The sequence below is a fragment of the Phyllostomus discolor genome, chromosome 12 (genome assembly GCF_004126475.2).
Source record: "Phyllostomus discolor isolate MPI-MPIP mPhyDis1 chromosome 12, mPhyDis1.pri.v3, whole genome shotgun sequence".
Lineage (NCBI taxonomy): Eukaryota > Metazoa > Chordata > Mammalia > Chiroptera > Phyllostomidae > Phyllostomus > Phyllostomus discolor.
Window position 1 is genome coordinate 37956741 of NC_040914.2, and position 17026 is coordinate 37973766.

Here is a 17026-nt window from a genome sequence, read left to right on the forward strand (position 1 = left end):
TCGAAGCAGGGCGAGGCAGGCTCACCCCTCATCACCCCTCTCGTGCGCACCGAGAGGCTCAACGCTGTCGCCACCAGTGACGAGGGGGGGCAACTAACAACCTGGCACTGGTGGGAAGCCCACAGAACCGTGATGACAGGATGTGGACCTCCAAAGGCAGGAGGCCACTTTAGGAAAAAGGTTCCTAAGCATTTCTCAGGAAGCAACGTGCCACTGCTTTTCCAACTTGATTTATAAAACTTCTCCTATGGGACTTGGTGCACAAATACGGGGTGAATGTTTTAGTTGGATCAGGTTTGTCTTCTGTGAGGCTGCAGGGTCCGACCTTTTGGCAACCCTGGGCCACACTGGAAGAAGGAGAGTTGTCTGGGCCACACAGTAAATACACAAACAGCAACGAAAACTGATGAGCAAAAAAAAAGTTTTAAGTAAAGTTACGATTTTGTGTTGGGCCACATCCATAGCCCTCCTGGGCCATGTGTGGCCCACAGGCTGCGGGTTGGACACCGCTGATGGAGTGCTGTGAACACAGGTTGCTGAGTCGCATACAAAGGCCTAGAGACATATAAGAGGAGATGTATCTCATTCGGTTGATTAGAAGATTAAATGAGGCCAGGTTATTAGAAATGTTTGTAAACCACACAGTGTTGATAATGCTAGCTACTCTTATCACCACAGCTGGAGTGACTTCGCTAAAACACAAATCTGATCATGGCGCTTCCCTTCTCCCGTTCAAGGGCTTTTCGTGGCCCTCGGTACAAAGCCCGAACGTTTCAGCAAGCCACGCACGGCCTCCGCGCATTTCCACAAGGCTCATCCTTCGTGAGCCGGCTCTTCAGAACTCAGATGTCCCATCTGTAAGAACTCCCCCGCCGCCAGGCCTGCCCGCATCTCCCTCCCTCCCCTGGAGCCACGCTGTGTACCGTATTAGCCCCTGTGCTCCTGTGGCTACTTACACCTAAATTTACAGATTAAATCACACTCAAACTTAGTTTGTCATCTACCCCCACCACATTTCGAGCACTCGATTGTTGTATGGGGACACTGGCCACCCTAGATCCATGATGATTGGAAGATTGCGACCATCTGACTTAGCCACGAACGTTTAAGCTTGGATATCACTTCCATAAGGAAGTCTTTCCCACCTCGCCCCGTGCCTTGAAGAAGAGCTAGACTGTCCCCTTCAATGCCCCACCACGTGGAAGCTGCCTGCGGGCTCAGTGGAACGTCCTGCCCCACCCTGAGCCCAGGAAGCTCAGGGACTCCTCCTCACTAGTGGTCGGCACAGGGGGCGAATCACAGGAAGAGTATCCACTGAGCCATGACTAGGCACCATTCTAGGGGCTTGACGTGCATGACCTCATGAGAGAGCACTGTTTATCTTCACTCAGTGCCGAAGGGGGCACCGTCTGTTACCTCAGCACAGCAAGGAAGAGCCTGAGGCACAGGGAAGTCAGTCTGTCAGCAGCTGGGGGTTCAGGGGTGTCAAATGGGACAACGGGTGCAAGGCCACGCAGCCCCAGAGCAGCGGCTCGTGGTCTGAACCTCCCTGTGGGGAGCCCTGCACAGTTTTGTTTTGCAAGCGTGCGGAGGGGCAGGCGTTCCAGTAGACAGCGATTCCTCTTTCCTAACATCATTGTGTGTTAGAAACTAGACCAGCTTTCCCGCCAGCCTGACTATATAAAGTCTGGTTTTCTCTCAACACGTCTTTCCGACTTCTCCCTTCCGCTCTCAGCTGTAGTGTGAATGAAGAATAGTGTATACCCGCTCCACGGCGAGGAGACTTAAAGTTCAGACGGAAAAGGCAAGCGGAAAGGCAATGGGCAGACCCGGAGAAGTCAAAAGTTAGGCTGTCGTGACAAGTATTCAAGTGGCATGAGGCATGCGAGCAAGGAATCTGAGGTGTCGCCTTTGGTTTTCTTTGGCTCGAACATCTTAGCTCTCTGACTGCCCAAGTCGTGTTAATTAGCAGTAGCGCTTCTTTCTCACAGCTGTGTGTTGTTGATGTTAACTGTTGCTAATGCAATAACTAGACAGTGTTTTCAACATATTAAGACGGCGTCTATAAATAGGTCCCTACCCTGGCATTAAGCTCCCTTCATGACTGCTGTGCCACTACAGCTATTAATAAATCGATACCGTGGTTGTCTGCATAACTATTATTGTTATTGTTACTTAAGGCTGATATTGTGAAAGAAGGGGATTTCTGAAAAACATATTTAATACAAAATTTCAGTTAAGTGAGTGTTTCATTAAGACTGAAACTTAAGACTGTTTTTCTGCAGTGTCTAAATACATGAGTAAATATAGAAATGAAGAATTCATTAAATTCCCAATGAGACTATGTTCCATTTTGTTTAACAAAAAAATCTTAAGTACCAAAGTGGGAAACTTTATGTTCTGGATCTTACATACCTAAAGGTAATAGGTAAGTAACACTTTGATGATTTAACATCAGGCAAACAATAGTCTATGAACTTGACACATATTGACCCATTTGTTCTTGGTCAGAAACGTATAAGATTATTATGCTCATTATAAGAAGGAGAAAATTGTGGTATAGGACTAGAACAACTCGCCCACATGATACAAGCAGGGAAGGGTGGAGCTGGGGTTTGAAATCTACAGTGGTTCTAGGACCCCTTCCTCCACCCCCATCCTTGGCCGCCTCCCCGTCAACAGGCCCAGGCATGCACGCAGGAGGAGTCGAGAATGTCTCTTGCAGAGAAGCAGGGGGTGTGGCAGAAACCTCTCCATGTTTGTATTTGAGGACAGCATTGGACAGTCCAAGTGCAGCTCGGACTATTAACACGCCTAAATAGGAAACTACAAGAAGAGATTTCCAGTAAAATGGAGCTCTCCAAGTTGACCAATTTACCCGGTTCCGTGAAGAAATACCAGGAAACAAATATTTTATAATCCATTTTTATGCTTTTTCTTGTTCTGCAATGGCATCGCTTCTGTTCAGTGGGAACAAAAGCTTCTATTGATGTTTAGAGAATTTTTCTAAGTCGGTGTCACTCAGTGATTTCTGACTTTTAAATAACCATGTGTGTCTGGCTCCATTCTAATACTGGCCCACGGAAAGCTAAATTTACAGTCCCTTTTCCCAAACATCAAGAAAAAAAAAAAAAGAGTAAAACCAAGGCAGTTTAAAAATACGTTTCACAATTTCCTATTAGCAACACCTTCAATCAAAGCCCAGATGTAATTTTTCCTCCCCATCGCAAAGTGTCGCCAATGACATTTTACAAATATATGGACTGCATTCTTTCTTCGGGGCTATTTATAAAGACAGCACAATGGTTCAGCCTGGCATCTGGCCATCTTGGTTACACAGCGGCGCTGACCGCGGCCCGATCTGATCGGGTCTGCTGTAATCTCTCCTCGAGACGAGAAGAATTCAGAAAACCGGGAGCTACGACGGAAAAAGTCAATTCAAGTGAATGGAAAACGCGTCCCTGCCTTTGAAAACCTTGTAGTCGTTTTTTTTAAAAAATAAAAAGGTGATTGGTGTTTTTGACCCCAAAGCCCCTTCCGAGGCAGGGGTGGGCGGGTGTGGGGAGAAAAGACCAGCAGATGACTTGGCTTTCCCAAAGAACGCTTTTTTGAAAAAAAAGTAGCATTCCACGGGAAGGACATAAAACAGCTAACCCTTTTAAATGCAATTAAAACAATTGCTGACATTATTTAGAGTGAAACTCCCAGCAAGGAAAACATCAAATACCCAAAAATCATGTTTGCGGCATTTAAAAAAAAACCCAACATATTGAAATGGGGGAAACAGACTCAGAAGTAATGACTTGTAAGGATGTGGTTAAAACTATTTATATATCGGGTTCTATTTGTTTTATAGCTAGTGGTGCACGGACAGCCGGAAAGGTTATCTTTGACAAGGTTTTAGCTATTATTTTCTTCCAGTGAAATGGTATTTCTTGAGAAAAAAAGGTCTTTGGAACAAAATAACAATAAATCCTGATTTAGATACATAAACCTGCCATTGATATCACATAATATCAGTGTTCTTTCTCACTCGATACAGGCGTTTTAAAGATAAATGGTAAAACCGAACTGGAAATCCATCTGGCCAGCTGCCTGCTCTAATGAATAACCCCACTTTGGCTTGTGCAATGTAAGCAGAAAGTTCTCTCCCGGCCTTTTTCGTCCGTCATGAATCTACGAGACGGCCGACATAATATCTGGGCGACAACGCCGTGCTAACAGTGCAGGGACTTCCATTTTCTTTGCTTTCTATTGATTTTCACTTAATAACTGGCGAAATACTAAACGTCCGCCCTGAGTACCTAATAAATCCTGCCTGAGCTTTTTATTGAGGAGAATTTAATAAAAACAACCATTGCGGCTGAGGGATTTTTCTTCTGGACAGAACATAGGGGTAGGGGACAGCGGGGTTGGGGCAAGAGGAAGCCATTTGATTTTTTTTTTTTTTTTTTTTTTTAGCGGGGACTTTCTCCCCTTTGGAAAAGCGGACCGTGTCCAAGATGCCTGTGTGACTGAGCCGGGTTCCTCCGAGAAGTCACGGTGAGTTCTGCCTGTGGCCTCTCCGGCCAGCATGAGGGAGGAAGGATTCAAGGACTGGCAGAAACCAGCTTTCTGGCCCCTCAGTGTCCTCTGATACCTGACGTCAGCTTTGGCCAAGGACCTTCTCATTGTTAACAGTGGCTGTCAAAAAATCTATAAGGACATGCCTTTCGTGATACCACGTAATCCTTATTTGGGATCGGATACTAGAAACGCAAGCACGACTTGCCTGCTAGGAGTCCTTGGCTAGCTTTAACAGAATGCTAGGTGTCCAAAGAAGGGGTGAGCATCTGAAGGTGCATACACACTATCCCAGTCAATGCCCGTCTGAGGCTCAGAAATCCACTTTTTGAGCAAAGATCTGTTTTCATGGTTCTTAAACGCCCCCTGCCCGAAAAAAAATGGACAGCATGAGCTTTGCGTCCCTCACTGGTTTTTCTTTTTCTATAAACTTCTAGACCAATTTTCATCGTTGATGCCTCAGCAAAACCTCTTTCCTCTGCTGCGTGGTCTTTAGAAGCACGTCTCAGCTTAGGACTTGCCTTACCCTTCGAATTTTAGTTGATCTTGAGACCATTTTCAAATCACTGGGCTTTGTGAACAAGTATATTAGAGTTTCTTCCAATATCTTCAGCCATCCCATCCCATTCTCAATAAAATTTCCAACAAAGAATTCCCACATGTAGAAAAATGAAGAATAGACATCTTTCCTTAAAGTGAAGGCTTTTGGGAACAGAATCCACAGATTTCACATCTGAGCATCAATGTTATAAAACCACAGTCACTCAGCCAAACCTACGTGGGACCCAACTTCTCACTGAAGGTCCCACGGCAGCTTGGCCTGCAGGACATGGTGACAGCGCAGGCTTCCTGCCAAAGGACCTTCAGTGAGACCTTGCCTTTTCCTCCTCTGAGGTTTGGTTATTTTGTCTACAAAACAAGGATACGGCTGCTGAACAAGCACAGTTGACATCGCCTTGGCAAAACCAATAAATGTACGTGTGTTCCATAAGTGATGCCAGTTTAGTCCACTGAGGCACCTCAATACTGAGTAGTGTTTCATCAACCTGGTTAGACTTTACCATTGGTCAGATACCCCAAATCACCTCTTTTTTCTCCAGTTTACACCTGTCTCACTGAACTATTCTGTGCCTGGTTTTCCTCATTTCCAAAATGGAACAGACACGAACGTTTTCTGACACTGTGAAAGAAACTGACGCCTGTGAAGTGCTAAAAAAAGAGTTCCTGATGTAAACGCCGCACTTTGGGTGACAATGACGTGTCAGTGCGGGTTCATCAGTTGTAACAAAGGTGTTGCTCTGCGGGGACAGGTAGATAATGGGGAGGTAAGGGTGTCAGGGGTGTGGAAACCTTGTACACCGCTCCCAGTTTTTCTATGAGCTTAACAACGCTCTAAAAACAAAGTCTATTAAAAAGAAACAATAACAGCAATAACAAAACCCCACGAATTGCAGGACATAGACACACTCGAAGATGCTTGCTTTTATTACACATATTGCTCAAGAACAATTGAAGCAAGTTGCGAGTCTTTACAAAGCAGAGCCTGACCCCTGTGCTGATGAGGAGACCTGCACTGGATGTACATCCCAGTGCCTTTTTGGGAGCCCCGATTTTTCTATTTTGGGCATCGTAGTACCCTTTCTTTCTCCAGTTCTCAGTAAGAAGAAAGAGGATTTGGTGAAACCTTGGACATTGTTCTTTCGTCATTTTGCTTTGCTACTTTTTCAGAGGAGGTTTTTTTTTTGTTTTTTTTTGGTGGTGGTGGTGTTTTGTTGTTGTGATGGTGGTAGCTTGTGAAACCTAGTCTATTCTGTCCTCGGCAAAACGTGCTAGTTCCATCCAATAAGATAGCCAACACCGCGGAAAAACCAGCAGGGCACAGAGCACACCCCCGATCTGAGATTTTGGCGAGGGCACGTCAGACTCGGACGCTCAGGTGTGCGCTGGGCTGACGGATGGCAGCGCCCTCTAATCGGTTTGCATGAAGGTGTATTGCTGTTCAGATAATGCCTTCCACTGCTCAACAAAAGGTTGTCGTACCGAGCTGTGATTGTGACAAATGATTTACTATTAGGAACATTCTGTAATTATTGTTCAGTGGGACTGCAGACCGATACATCATTAACATGATAGACGGCCTTTTATATCAGCAAAAATAACTAAATTAATAAAAATGGCTTCATTCCAAACCCTGTCAGAAAGCCAATACTCAGAACAATCAAGTTGCAGTGATACCTGAGAAAGCCATAGTTTATATCCCTCAACAAATCATGTTTTATGCATAAGTAATAAAATATTTGTATATATAATCTCTATAATATGGATCTGTGTAATATACCAGATTTTTATAGATATCAGCTCCAAACAAAAATATAGGGTATTTAAATATTTGCTCTCAAATGGTCTAGATTTAAATTTATGTTTTTATGCAATTGGATTGCAGTTTTACAATATTAGGATCTGCCTATGTCATTTTTTTTCTTTCAATTCTCAAGCCTTGGGAAATATTTTAATGAGGATCTTGCAGACTAGCTTTCCTTCTCTTCTTTCTTTCCTTCCCTCTTTTCTCTTGATCAACAAAGTCCTAATTTATGCTTTCAGTCCTTAGCCTCACATTTCTCTTTTTCACACAGAATAAAAAAGTAAAACTTTCTTAGGACGAAAGTAATTTACTTACCCCCAAACACCTCAAAGCCTCCAACAATATTTATCTCTAAAACACCTCACTCCCAACCTGCCAAACCTCAGGTAGATCCTCTGAAAAAACTGACCAATAAGCAGTGGCACAGGCAGTGAGGGGGGCAGGACAATTAGACCAAAAAGTTCCTTCTCAGGCATAGAGGGCTATGTGATGACTGGGCATGTGAGAGTGGAGTTCTCGTGATGATTGGCAATGTGAGTCCTAGCCCTGCCTACAGAAGTTCTGGGCTGATGGCCTTCATTTTAAGTCCCAGTCAATCTTTTTCAATGTGGAAAATCTTGATACACGGAAGTTATCACTGGAGAACAGGGCTCCCTCTCAGTTTGGCCATCTCAACCAAACATGACCCCCTAGAAGTAAAATCTACCCCTGCATCTTTTAATATCTTTGCTCCATGTTGCTGTGATTCTTATATAAAAAATAATTTAAAAGAAATTATTAACCATAATATTCATTATGATTATGTAAATTTTTTAAAAAATGAGTTTCTTTTAAAAATCTAGGTTCTCTGGTAAAAAATCTAATATTTTTAAAAATATTATGTACTTTTTTCCAGTATGGCTTTAAATGCTAAGTACCCTTCATCGTGCATTGGGTAAGCATTGGGTAATTAAGACACCTGCCTCATTCTGAAGCATTGTTGAAAGTGTATGAAGTGTATGCTAAGTACGTAGAAGAATCCAACAGCTTGGCGAATAGACTACAGGAGATATTTAAATGAAAGACTAGGATGAAGGAACTGAAAGGAAGGGAAAAAAAGCTATTTCCAAAACTTCAATGATTATAAAGTAAAAAGTAAAGGACTATATCTAGGACTTTATTTCAGTGTTAAAGGTGTAGTTAAGTTACTTGGACCTCCATCTGCTAGCCGGCAGTATTGCTTGGAAACCTTCAACAGAAACCATTAACTGTCTTGCTTCTTTATTTTAATGGGACCTTAAAACGTTGAGGTAAATGCTTAGGATCATAAGTGTAATGCTTAAAATTTCATCCCATAAAATACAATTAGTCAGACTATTTTCTTGGACCTAAGTTTGGGGAAAAAATTGAATACCTGCTTGGCTTTCCAATATATTTGCTGTCCTATTATTCTAAAGCAATGAATTATACAATTATGATCATCAGTGGTTTAAAGGGATGAAAAAATGTTTCTGGGTGTGCTCTTGGAATAGACTTACAGAACCATGATGTGGGCTATAGGCATTCACATAAAAACTTTAAGATATATCCTAGTGGGAATCACGATTACGTTACTAGGCTTTTGCACTTTACTGCTGACAGTAAATTTCAATAAAAAGTGACCATTATAATAATGGGATCTACATGGCCATCTAGGACTAGAGTCTCTCCCATCAGGGAAGAAATAATACAGAACTCATCTGTTTCCTCTGATATTCTTATCAGCCTTTTCTGTTTTCTATCTTTCCATGTATTGGGTCCACAATCCCTGGTCTAAAACTCTTAGGGGAAGATGTGTTAGGATTTTGGAAAGTGACATTGCACTATAACCATATAACCCACCATCACCAGTGGGGTCTGGGGTGGCACATTGCTACAACAACGCACATGACCTTCACACATGGCCCAAATAAGGACTACATGCACCTTACGTCATTGTGGGTCATACTTTCCTCCCTATGAGTTCGAGTCAGCTCAGGTTGCCCCACTCGTGGATCCCTGCCATCCCCCGCCCCCAAATATTAATTTTCTAGAGTCTTTTAGGTTAAGGAATCACAAACAATGGGTTACAAATCTATAGAAAATCAACTCTGAGCCTTCTGTTAATTTAACTAGAATCTAAATATACTTTTACACGTTTTAAGATCTTTTTCTAGTACAGCTTCAGGTTCACGGCAAAACTGAGTAGAAGGCACAGAGATTTTCTGTCACCTTGGCCCTTCACATATGTCTAGCCTCCCTCATCATCACAAGACCCACTCGGGTGGTCCATCTGTCATAACTGATGGACTTGGACGTGGCCTTATCACCCAGATCCGCAGTTCACCAGAGGGTTCACACAGGTATTCCTTGTCATTACCCATCTGTCCTTTTGCACATTTCTGCAGGACTTTCCCACTCTTAGTAGTAGCTTAAAGAAAAGTAGAACCCTCCATTTAGCACATGCTCAAAAAATACACTTTACTCATTGCATAATTGACATTGCAATATAATAGACCTGAAATGCCTGTTAAACTCCACCCACTGCCCAAACTATTTTCAGAAGCATCCGCACCTTTGTGGAAAAGATGCAAATATAGTCTACAACTGCCTATACACAAGACACTTCACTAAATATTGACATGGTTTTAAAGGCAAGATTTTCATCTAAAAGATTTGGGGAAAAATTTATTATGGTAGTTCAGCTTTTCAGGTTTTTCCAGCTTCCCTAAAATCGGTCTCAGAGGCTGGTTGTGGTTTTCAACGCGATTGAGACCTGTAGCTCAGAGTCATTTAGATGCTATTAGAAATCACCTTAATTTTGAAAGCAAAGAAAGTCAAGAAGTAATCCTGTCAAGTATGGTTAAAGGTGAGAGGGGAGACACAGGTAAGGGACCTCCTCTGGGTAGACGGGGAGAGAATCACGCAACTGTCCCTACCTACAGCCACAGCTTGAGGGAGGCCTATTTTAATCCGTGTCTTGTCTGCTTTGGCCTTTTCCTAAAGGAAGACAAATGCCCTTGAAAAGGAGTCTTAAAAGTATGATTCACGGACGTGGGAAGAATTACCGGATGCAGACTGGCCTGGAGTGGTGCCTCCCCCAGAGGAGTTCGCATTTCCTTCCTCTTAATCTGAGCGAGCCATTAACAAGTTAGTCAGCCCCCGGGAGGCCCTTCCCGAAGAATCTCCTGAAAGGAAACGCGGTGCGCTGGAAAGGTAATCTACCTCGACAGGGTTTAAAAAGCCAGGTTCCCGTTCGGAGGTAACTGATGCCTGCACAGGGGCTGCTGTACTGTGCCTTTTAAGAATCGCCCTTCAAATTGATTAACACATCAGAGGTGAGCGAAACAGAACAAACATACAAAAAGCCCCCAAACACGGAGAACAACCACTCTTGCACACCTTATTCACTCATTACTCTCAGCAATTAAATACCAGCTAGGACAGCTACACAGCCGCTGGAGTAGCACACGGTCAAGTAGGCAGTAAATCGATGATTCTTCAAAACAGGCTTGTGGTCAAGCCGTGCATGCGCTGTTTTCCATCCTGGGAATGTTTTTAATTATTGGATGTAGTGGGAAATCTCTTCCAGGGACAGGGGTGTGGGAGGGGAGCAGGAATCCGGCTCGGAGCCCCAGGGAGCGAGGTGGTAGCTCAGTGTCTGAGGGCTTCAAGGAGCCGGACTCCAGAGCTCATGCCCTTTTATGGCAAACTGACTTCTGAAGTTGCCTTTTTCACGGAACACGGCTACAGAAAGCGGCAGCTGTGAATATTTGTAAAGCAGGGAGGTGTCCCATCTCTGGAGATTAATTCCCTCTCCCCCTGCCCCCCTCCACAACCAGTTTCAGAGTCAGCGGGAGTACAGGGAAGAGTGAAGGAGGGCTTCGGAGCACCACGACTCCTAGCAAGGAGCTAAGTTCTATTGTGTTGTAGGCAACAGGTAAGGTGGCCACCGCGCGCCATTGATTAAGAGTTTTTGTGTTTCCTAAGGGCAGGCTCACATTAGAAGCTAAACTGACAGTCGTGAGGACTCGGCCACAGTTCTGCGGCTCAAACAGTATCAGGACGTGCTTTGAACGTTTGCACAGTCTCTCGGCTGATTACTTAAAAGGGCTCTCGGCGGAAAATGGAGAGGAACCCCAAACAGAGAAATGGAGAGAAATTAAAACACCACAGCTGGCCCATGGAAGGAAAACTCTACATACTGAAACACACTATTGGAGCAGACCAGCTGGGCAGAAGGAGGAAGGCACATTCTTCTCCTTATCTTTTACTGGGCATTGTCTAGTTCTGGATGGACTGGAGTCTGAAATGCTGGTGGGTTTAAACAAATAAACAAACAAAAAAGAAAACCAAGGACCCCCTTTCCTCAAGGAACTTAATGTCTTTTGACTACAAGGCAGAATCTTGATACTAAATTTCACTGCAAACCAAAATCCACCAAGAAAGAAGTTTGGGGGATATTAGGATTTGCATATGTTTAATAAATACAAAATCTTTAGCACATGCAATAAAAGGCAAATTGTGGGGAAAAGGTGTGTTTCTATATATTTATCAAAGAGTCAAATTTAAATTATCTGATTATAAGACAAAAATTGAGAGAGACATTCTAAAGCTGCCAGTGTAGTACCTAACTTGCCGTTAAAAATGGTAAAATTATTCACATTTTGATCAGCAATTTGTCCCATGTTTCCCCTGTCCTCTGAACTACAAAAAAAGAGCTCAGAAAAATTCCCCTCCTTTTTTTTTCTTTTCATAAAACTCAACCCACAGGCCTGCATATTATATTCCCATTTTTCTTGTGTGCTTTGCTTCCTTCTGTGTATTTTGGCCGCACTGGTGGAATGTTCTCTGATAAGAAGACCACCAAGTCCAGTGTGCGTGGTGTGGGGTTGGCCCGAGGAGTGGGCCTCTCTGGGCCTCCGAGGAAGAGGGCCAGGAATCCCAGGGCTTGTTCGCTGCCTGGGCTTTTTCTGCTTTTCAGTTAACCACGCTCTTCCTGGTAAGCCCATGCCTGGGCCTTGGAGGTTTAACAGCTAGCTCAGTGACCGGGCAGAAACTCCCGAGACGTGTGGGTGACGTTTCCCCAAGCGTGCTACAGAGTGACAGGACTAGCCCAGGGGTCGAGGGGGTCAGGGTGTGAGCTGCTATCAGATCCTTGAAAAACTGCAAACCCACTTCCGTCGTGCGATGTGTGACTGCAAATATTTTCCTGAAGAACATTGCATGTTCAAAGCTTTTCATTTTCTGACTATAACGCACCAACCCACCCTGCGTATATTTTTAAAAGCATTAAAAATAAAGGTATCGGGAGTCTTCCGACTCCGCTCGTTTGCCACGTGTGGTTGACTCTAATTTGGTGCACATTTCTGGCTCACAAAGGCTGCTCAGTTGCTGGGCCGTGTGGATGGATGACAGGAGGGTAAAGAAGATGAAATTGGAGTTTGGTCAAGTGGCTCTAATGGTTAGCAACCAATTTTCTATTTTTATCTTAATACAGTTATCAGTATTTCCTTCCTGATCGGTTTGGTTTCAGTACCGACTGTTTTCCACCATCTCCTTTTATTGATGACCTTTGATATGTGTCTTTGTCACATGACTAAAGGGGGACTGTGTTATTTACTTTTCCTTTGACTTAGGGTTAGGCATGGGGCTTGCTGTGGCCAATAGAATGAGGCGGAAAGGACTATATGCCTTAAAAGGCTTTGGGAGTTTCTGCTCCCCGTCCTCCACCTCTGCCGTGGCCTTGAGGAGCACAGGCCTGGGCAGAGCTGGGGTCCAAGAGGAAGACGAAACCACAGAGACACGCAGAGCAGAGTCCCAGCTGAGCCATCCCAGCCAAGTTCGGCTTTGATCCACCCAAGCCTGGCTGACCGCGGATGCGAACACGATAATGAACCATAGCTGTGTCTAAAGGCGCCGCCCTTCTGAGTGGTTGGTTGTGCACTTAGTTAACTGACACAATAAGCTTCACTTGTCCTTTCATTTCTACACATTCATCCTCCAACATCAGCTGGACACCTAATAAGCCCCAGGTCTGTGGCAACAGCCTGAGATACTAAGTGCTAAGATCCAGGGGCAAGAGATCCACTGAGCAGTAAAGAAAATCCACAAGGAAAGCGCTGGAACAAAAACACACATCAGCTGCTAGGGCGAATCCTTAATAGGGTGCTACAAAGGCATTCCGGAGGAGGAGCGATGAAGCCAAGGAGAATGTTAAAGAGTAAGTCGGGGTTGGGAAGGCACACCGGTTGGCTTTTATAGGGAAGGAGGACAGAAGGGCATTCCAGGCGGAGAAAGTGCGTAACATTTGCAAAGATCCCATTGCTGAGAAAAAGCCTGGTGCTTTCGAGGGCAGAGCAAGGAACCTGGCACGGGCAGGAAACATGCCTCCCATTTTCTCAGGCTCCACGTGGTTCTTAACATAGCAAAGTCAGGTGTGGTTCAATTATTGGCCGTATTATTGGTCACTGTCTCGAGCAGAAGCTGGAGGCGATATTTAAGGAAGGTCACCTCCAACTCGCCCAGCTCGCTATTTAAATTCCCGACCTAACGTCTTGAGAATGTCAGACGAAGGCAGGAAGTCTTTTGATTATTGGTGGTGTTTTCTCTTCGCTTCCTGCTTTGGTCATATAGCGCGGGGACCGGGCTCTTCTAAGGGGAGCTACTTCCTTGGTATTTTTGGCATGTCTCTTACCAGGAAACTGGTGGACGTGTCAGGGGTGCCATTTTCAAGAGACTTCCACTTAAGCCAAGGAGGGTTGCATCCACTTCCTAACCATTCAAGGCTTCGGCCATTCGCGGTTCGCTCTCCTGAAGCCTTGTTGAGAAAGAGCCAGGAAGTTCTAAAAAGGCCCACCACCACCACATGTTCTTAGCTGCCAAGCGGTAATGCTGCCATTTTTATACAAAACAGTTGTTCAAGGAGAAAGACCTGGAAAATCAGTATGTTCCAATTGGAAGGATTCTCTGAGGTCATCGGGCCAGGCTTGTTCATTTACCAGTTTGGAAAGTCCTGCTCTGGAAGCCACAGAGGAAATGACTGGTTCAAGGTCTCATTGATTAAGTGCAAAGTCGGGAGTGGACACTCCGGTTCCCACCACATGCTTAGTATCCCGCCCCTTGCATTCCTGACTTTCTATACTGTTCACAGTGTCTAGAATCTGCAACCCGAGCCATGGGCGAAACTTAGAAAGAGAGAAAAACAAAATGTTTCCAGTGTCTTAAAACAAGAGAAAGCAAGCCAAAAGAGCAAACAGGACCCAGAATTGTACACAGAACTGAGGGAACACGTTTCCCCAGGCACGGTGATTCTTTTGCGATGGTAAAGCTCAGTCAGTTTGGGATGTTAGGTGTATGAAGTAGGGAAGTGGACGAGAAAGGAGGAAGAGGGAAGAAGACATGACTTCTTCTGTTGAATTGAATGTTCTGTGACTTTAAATGAAAGCTCTTGTGTTGTTGGGCAAATAAATTTAAACCACTTAACATGGCAGAGAAGGTCAGGCAAGCTTATTATAGTGATCATAGCGTTACAGCTATTGCGATTGACCGCTGCTCTCTGGAATCACCAATAATCAGAGACCGCAAGCTGTGTTTGCAGAGAAAGGTCATCATTCATTTTTTTCAAAGCATTAATATCTTTTGTTTGTTTGGCTCAACATGAAACAGGAATCGATAGAGGTAATTCACAGAGCAATTAGCCCCTCATCTGTCAAACGGCATCTGGGTGTATTTAACAAAAAGACCTTTGGAAAGGTTTAAAAAGGAAGAAAGTGCCTGTACGATCAACAATTTATATTTTCTACATGACATGTTGTGTATGTATCTGCGAAAAGGGGGGCCTTGGGACTAGGAAAATATACATGGAGCATGCTATAAATCTACACTTCAATGTTATGATGTCGCTGCGGAGAGACAGACCCAAAAGGGCTCAGATTACATTTTCGCCTGGTTCCCATGAAGGCAAGTAAGTGGCTTTGGGGATCTTTGTATCCCGGACGAAGGCAGCCATAGTCCCTAGCTTTCTCGGAGAAGGAGACCTCGAGGAAAAACTTGTGGGCTGTGTGACAAATTAGAGAGGATCAAACAAACATCAGGTACCAGTGCCCCCTTTGGCCATGAGGGCCTATGACTTCTGTGCTGGGCTACACCGACCGGCCACAGCTGTGTCGTGTGACCCATCCCACGGAGACAGCTCCCTCCCACCTCAACACCAGTCACGCCACACTGTATCGCCACGGTCTCCACATCTAACGTGCCCGTGTTCAAATAAGAGATGAAAAAGCGACATGCAAAGTCAAGTGAAAAGACTTTCGTATTTTAAATAATGAATTCTGTTCTGGGTGTCTTTTTCTTTAATGAATTTCAACTGAGTGTAGTCATGCAGTAGGTATCGTGGGGGTAGCTTCCTTAAAAACCTGGCTTAGGGACTTGTCTACATGTTTACACAAACGCTAGTTCTCTCAGCAGGACCAGATGTATTTCGGGAATGCGGTATTTTCTTTGCAATTCTCTGGCTCTTCTTTCTCATTTTTTTCTTGACTATTTTTTTCTTTTTCATTTTCCTTCCCCACTCTCTCCCCACTTTTTTTAAATTTAGATCTTCACCCAGACCATGAGATCATGGCCAAATAAGAAGTCATAAGATTAAAAAAAAAAAGAAGTTCCAAAAGTTTTGCTCATTCTGTGACTTGACATAATGTGGTTTTGAATTTTGTTTTATTCTTAATATCCAAATATTTTAACAGGTTGTCTATTCTTGTCTAAGGCATTTTTCAAGATAATTGTGAATGTCTTATCTAGAAATTATATTATACAGTTAAACAAAAAAGCCAGAGATATTATTAAGCTTTGAGTATGATTACAACTGTACAAAGAAATCACAGCAAAAGAATGAAAGGAAATAGTTCTTAATGTCTTAGGGTGGAGGGATTATTAAGGTAATTTTTGTTTCATTTGAAAATTCTGCATTTTCAAAAGTTTCTATAATAAACATATTGCTTAGTAATTCAAAAAACTGAAACACTTAAATTGAATGCATTAACACAAACAAGGCAATCATTTCTTTGCAAAGTCATTGTATTTCATACTAACCTCAGATAACCAGAATTTTACTTTTTTGTAAGCACTGTCAAATACTCTTAGGGCATTTATTCTCATGGCTAAACTAAAATCAGTTCTTGAAGCCCCATAAAATTGCATAGAGCATGTGAAAATTGAGTCCGACTGCAAGGTTAATTTGGGGGCCGTGGGGTACCAGGAAGCAGCTCATAGGACACTTAGATCTCTGAAATAATGAACTCCTGTGATAAGAAAATGTCATTGTCTAATATGTGGGTTCGTCTTATTTTTCTGAACGTGGAATTTAATCCTGGAAGCATTTTGACCCAATGTTCCCTTCCTCCTAACTTCCCAAATATTTTGTTATTTTGTTTCTGTTTATGTGAATGGTGTTAGACATTTTCAGGCATTCAATACAATGCTTCCTTCAATTAGAAAAGCTTCTCTGTAACCCAGAGACACTGGCTAGTAATTATTTTCCAAACTCCCAGTTACTAAAGCAAACATCACTGTCAGCAGTTGCCTAGGCTCTAGTTTGTTTTCCTGAAAATACCACTATGTACTTCAACAATGATCCCACCATCCTACCTTTCAAATGGTTTTTCACAAGCAAGGGGCCATTATTTCCTCACTCGACTATCTTAGGGGTGGGTCTGTCTTCCACGGGCTTCGCGCATTCCTCTGATTTGTAAATCAAACCTGAGTTAGAAAGATGGACTGCCACCTCCTCCCGGCTCTGCTTAGTGTCACCGGGGTACAGTTCATCAGACAAACACCTCATAAGCATCAGCTCTGGCTGCCTTCCAAGGGAAAGCCATGTCATGCCATTGAATAACACTTAGGACCCAATCTTTCATCCTCCTCCTCCATAACTAAATAAATTGGGGAAAGGTCTTGCCCTGTCTCAAGATAACAAGAAGTTTAAAGAACTTACCAGTGTTTCATGTTGCAGACACTAAGCCTTAGCGAAGTGAACAAAAACAAGATGGCGGCCTTCCTGAAGTTCAAAGGCGGCTCTGATAGTAAATGAATACTGACAAGGCT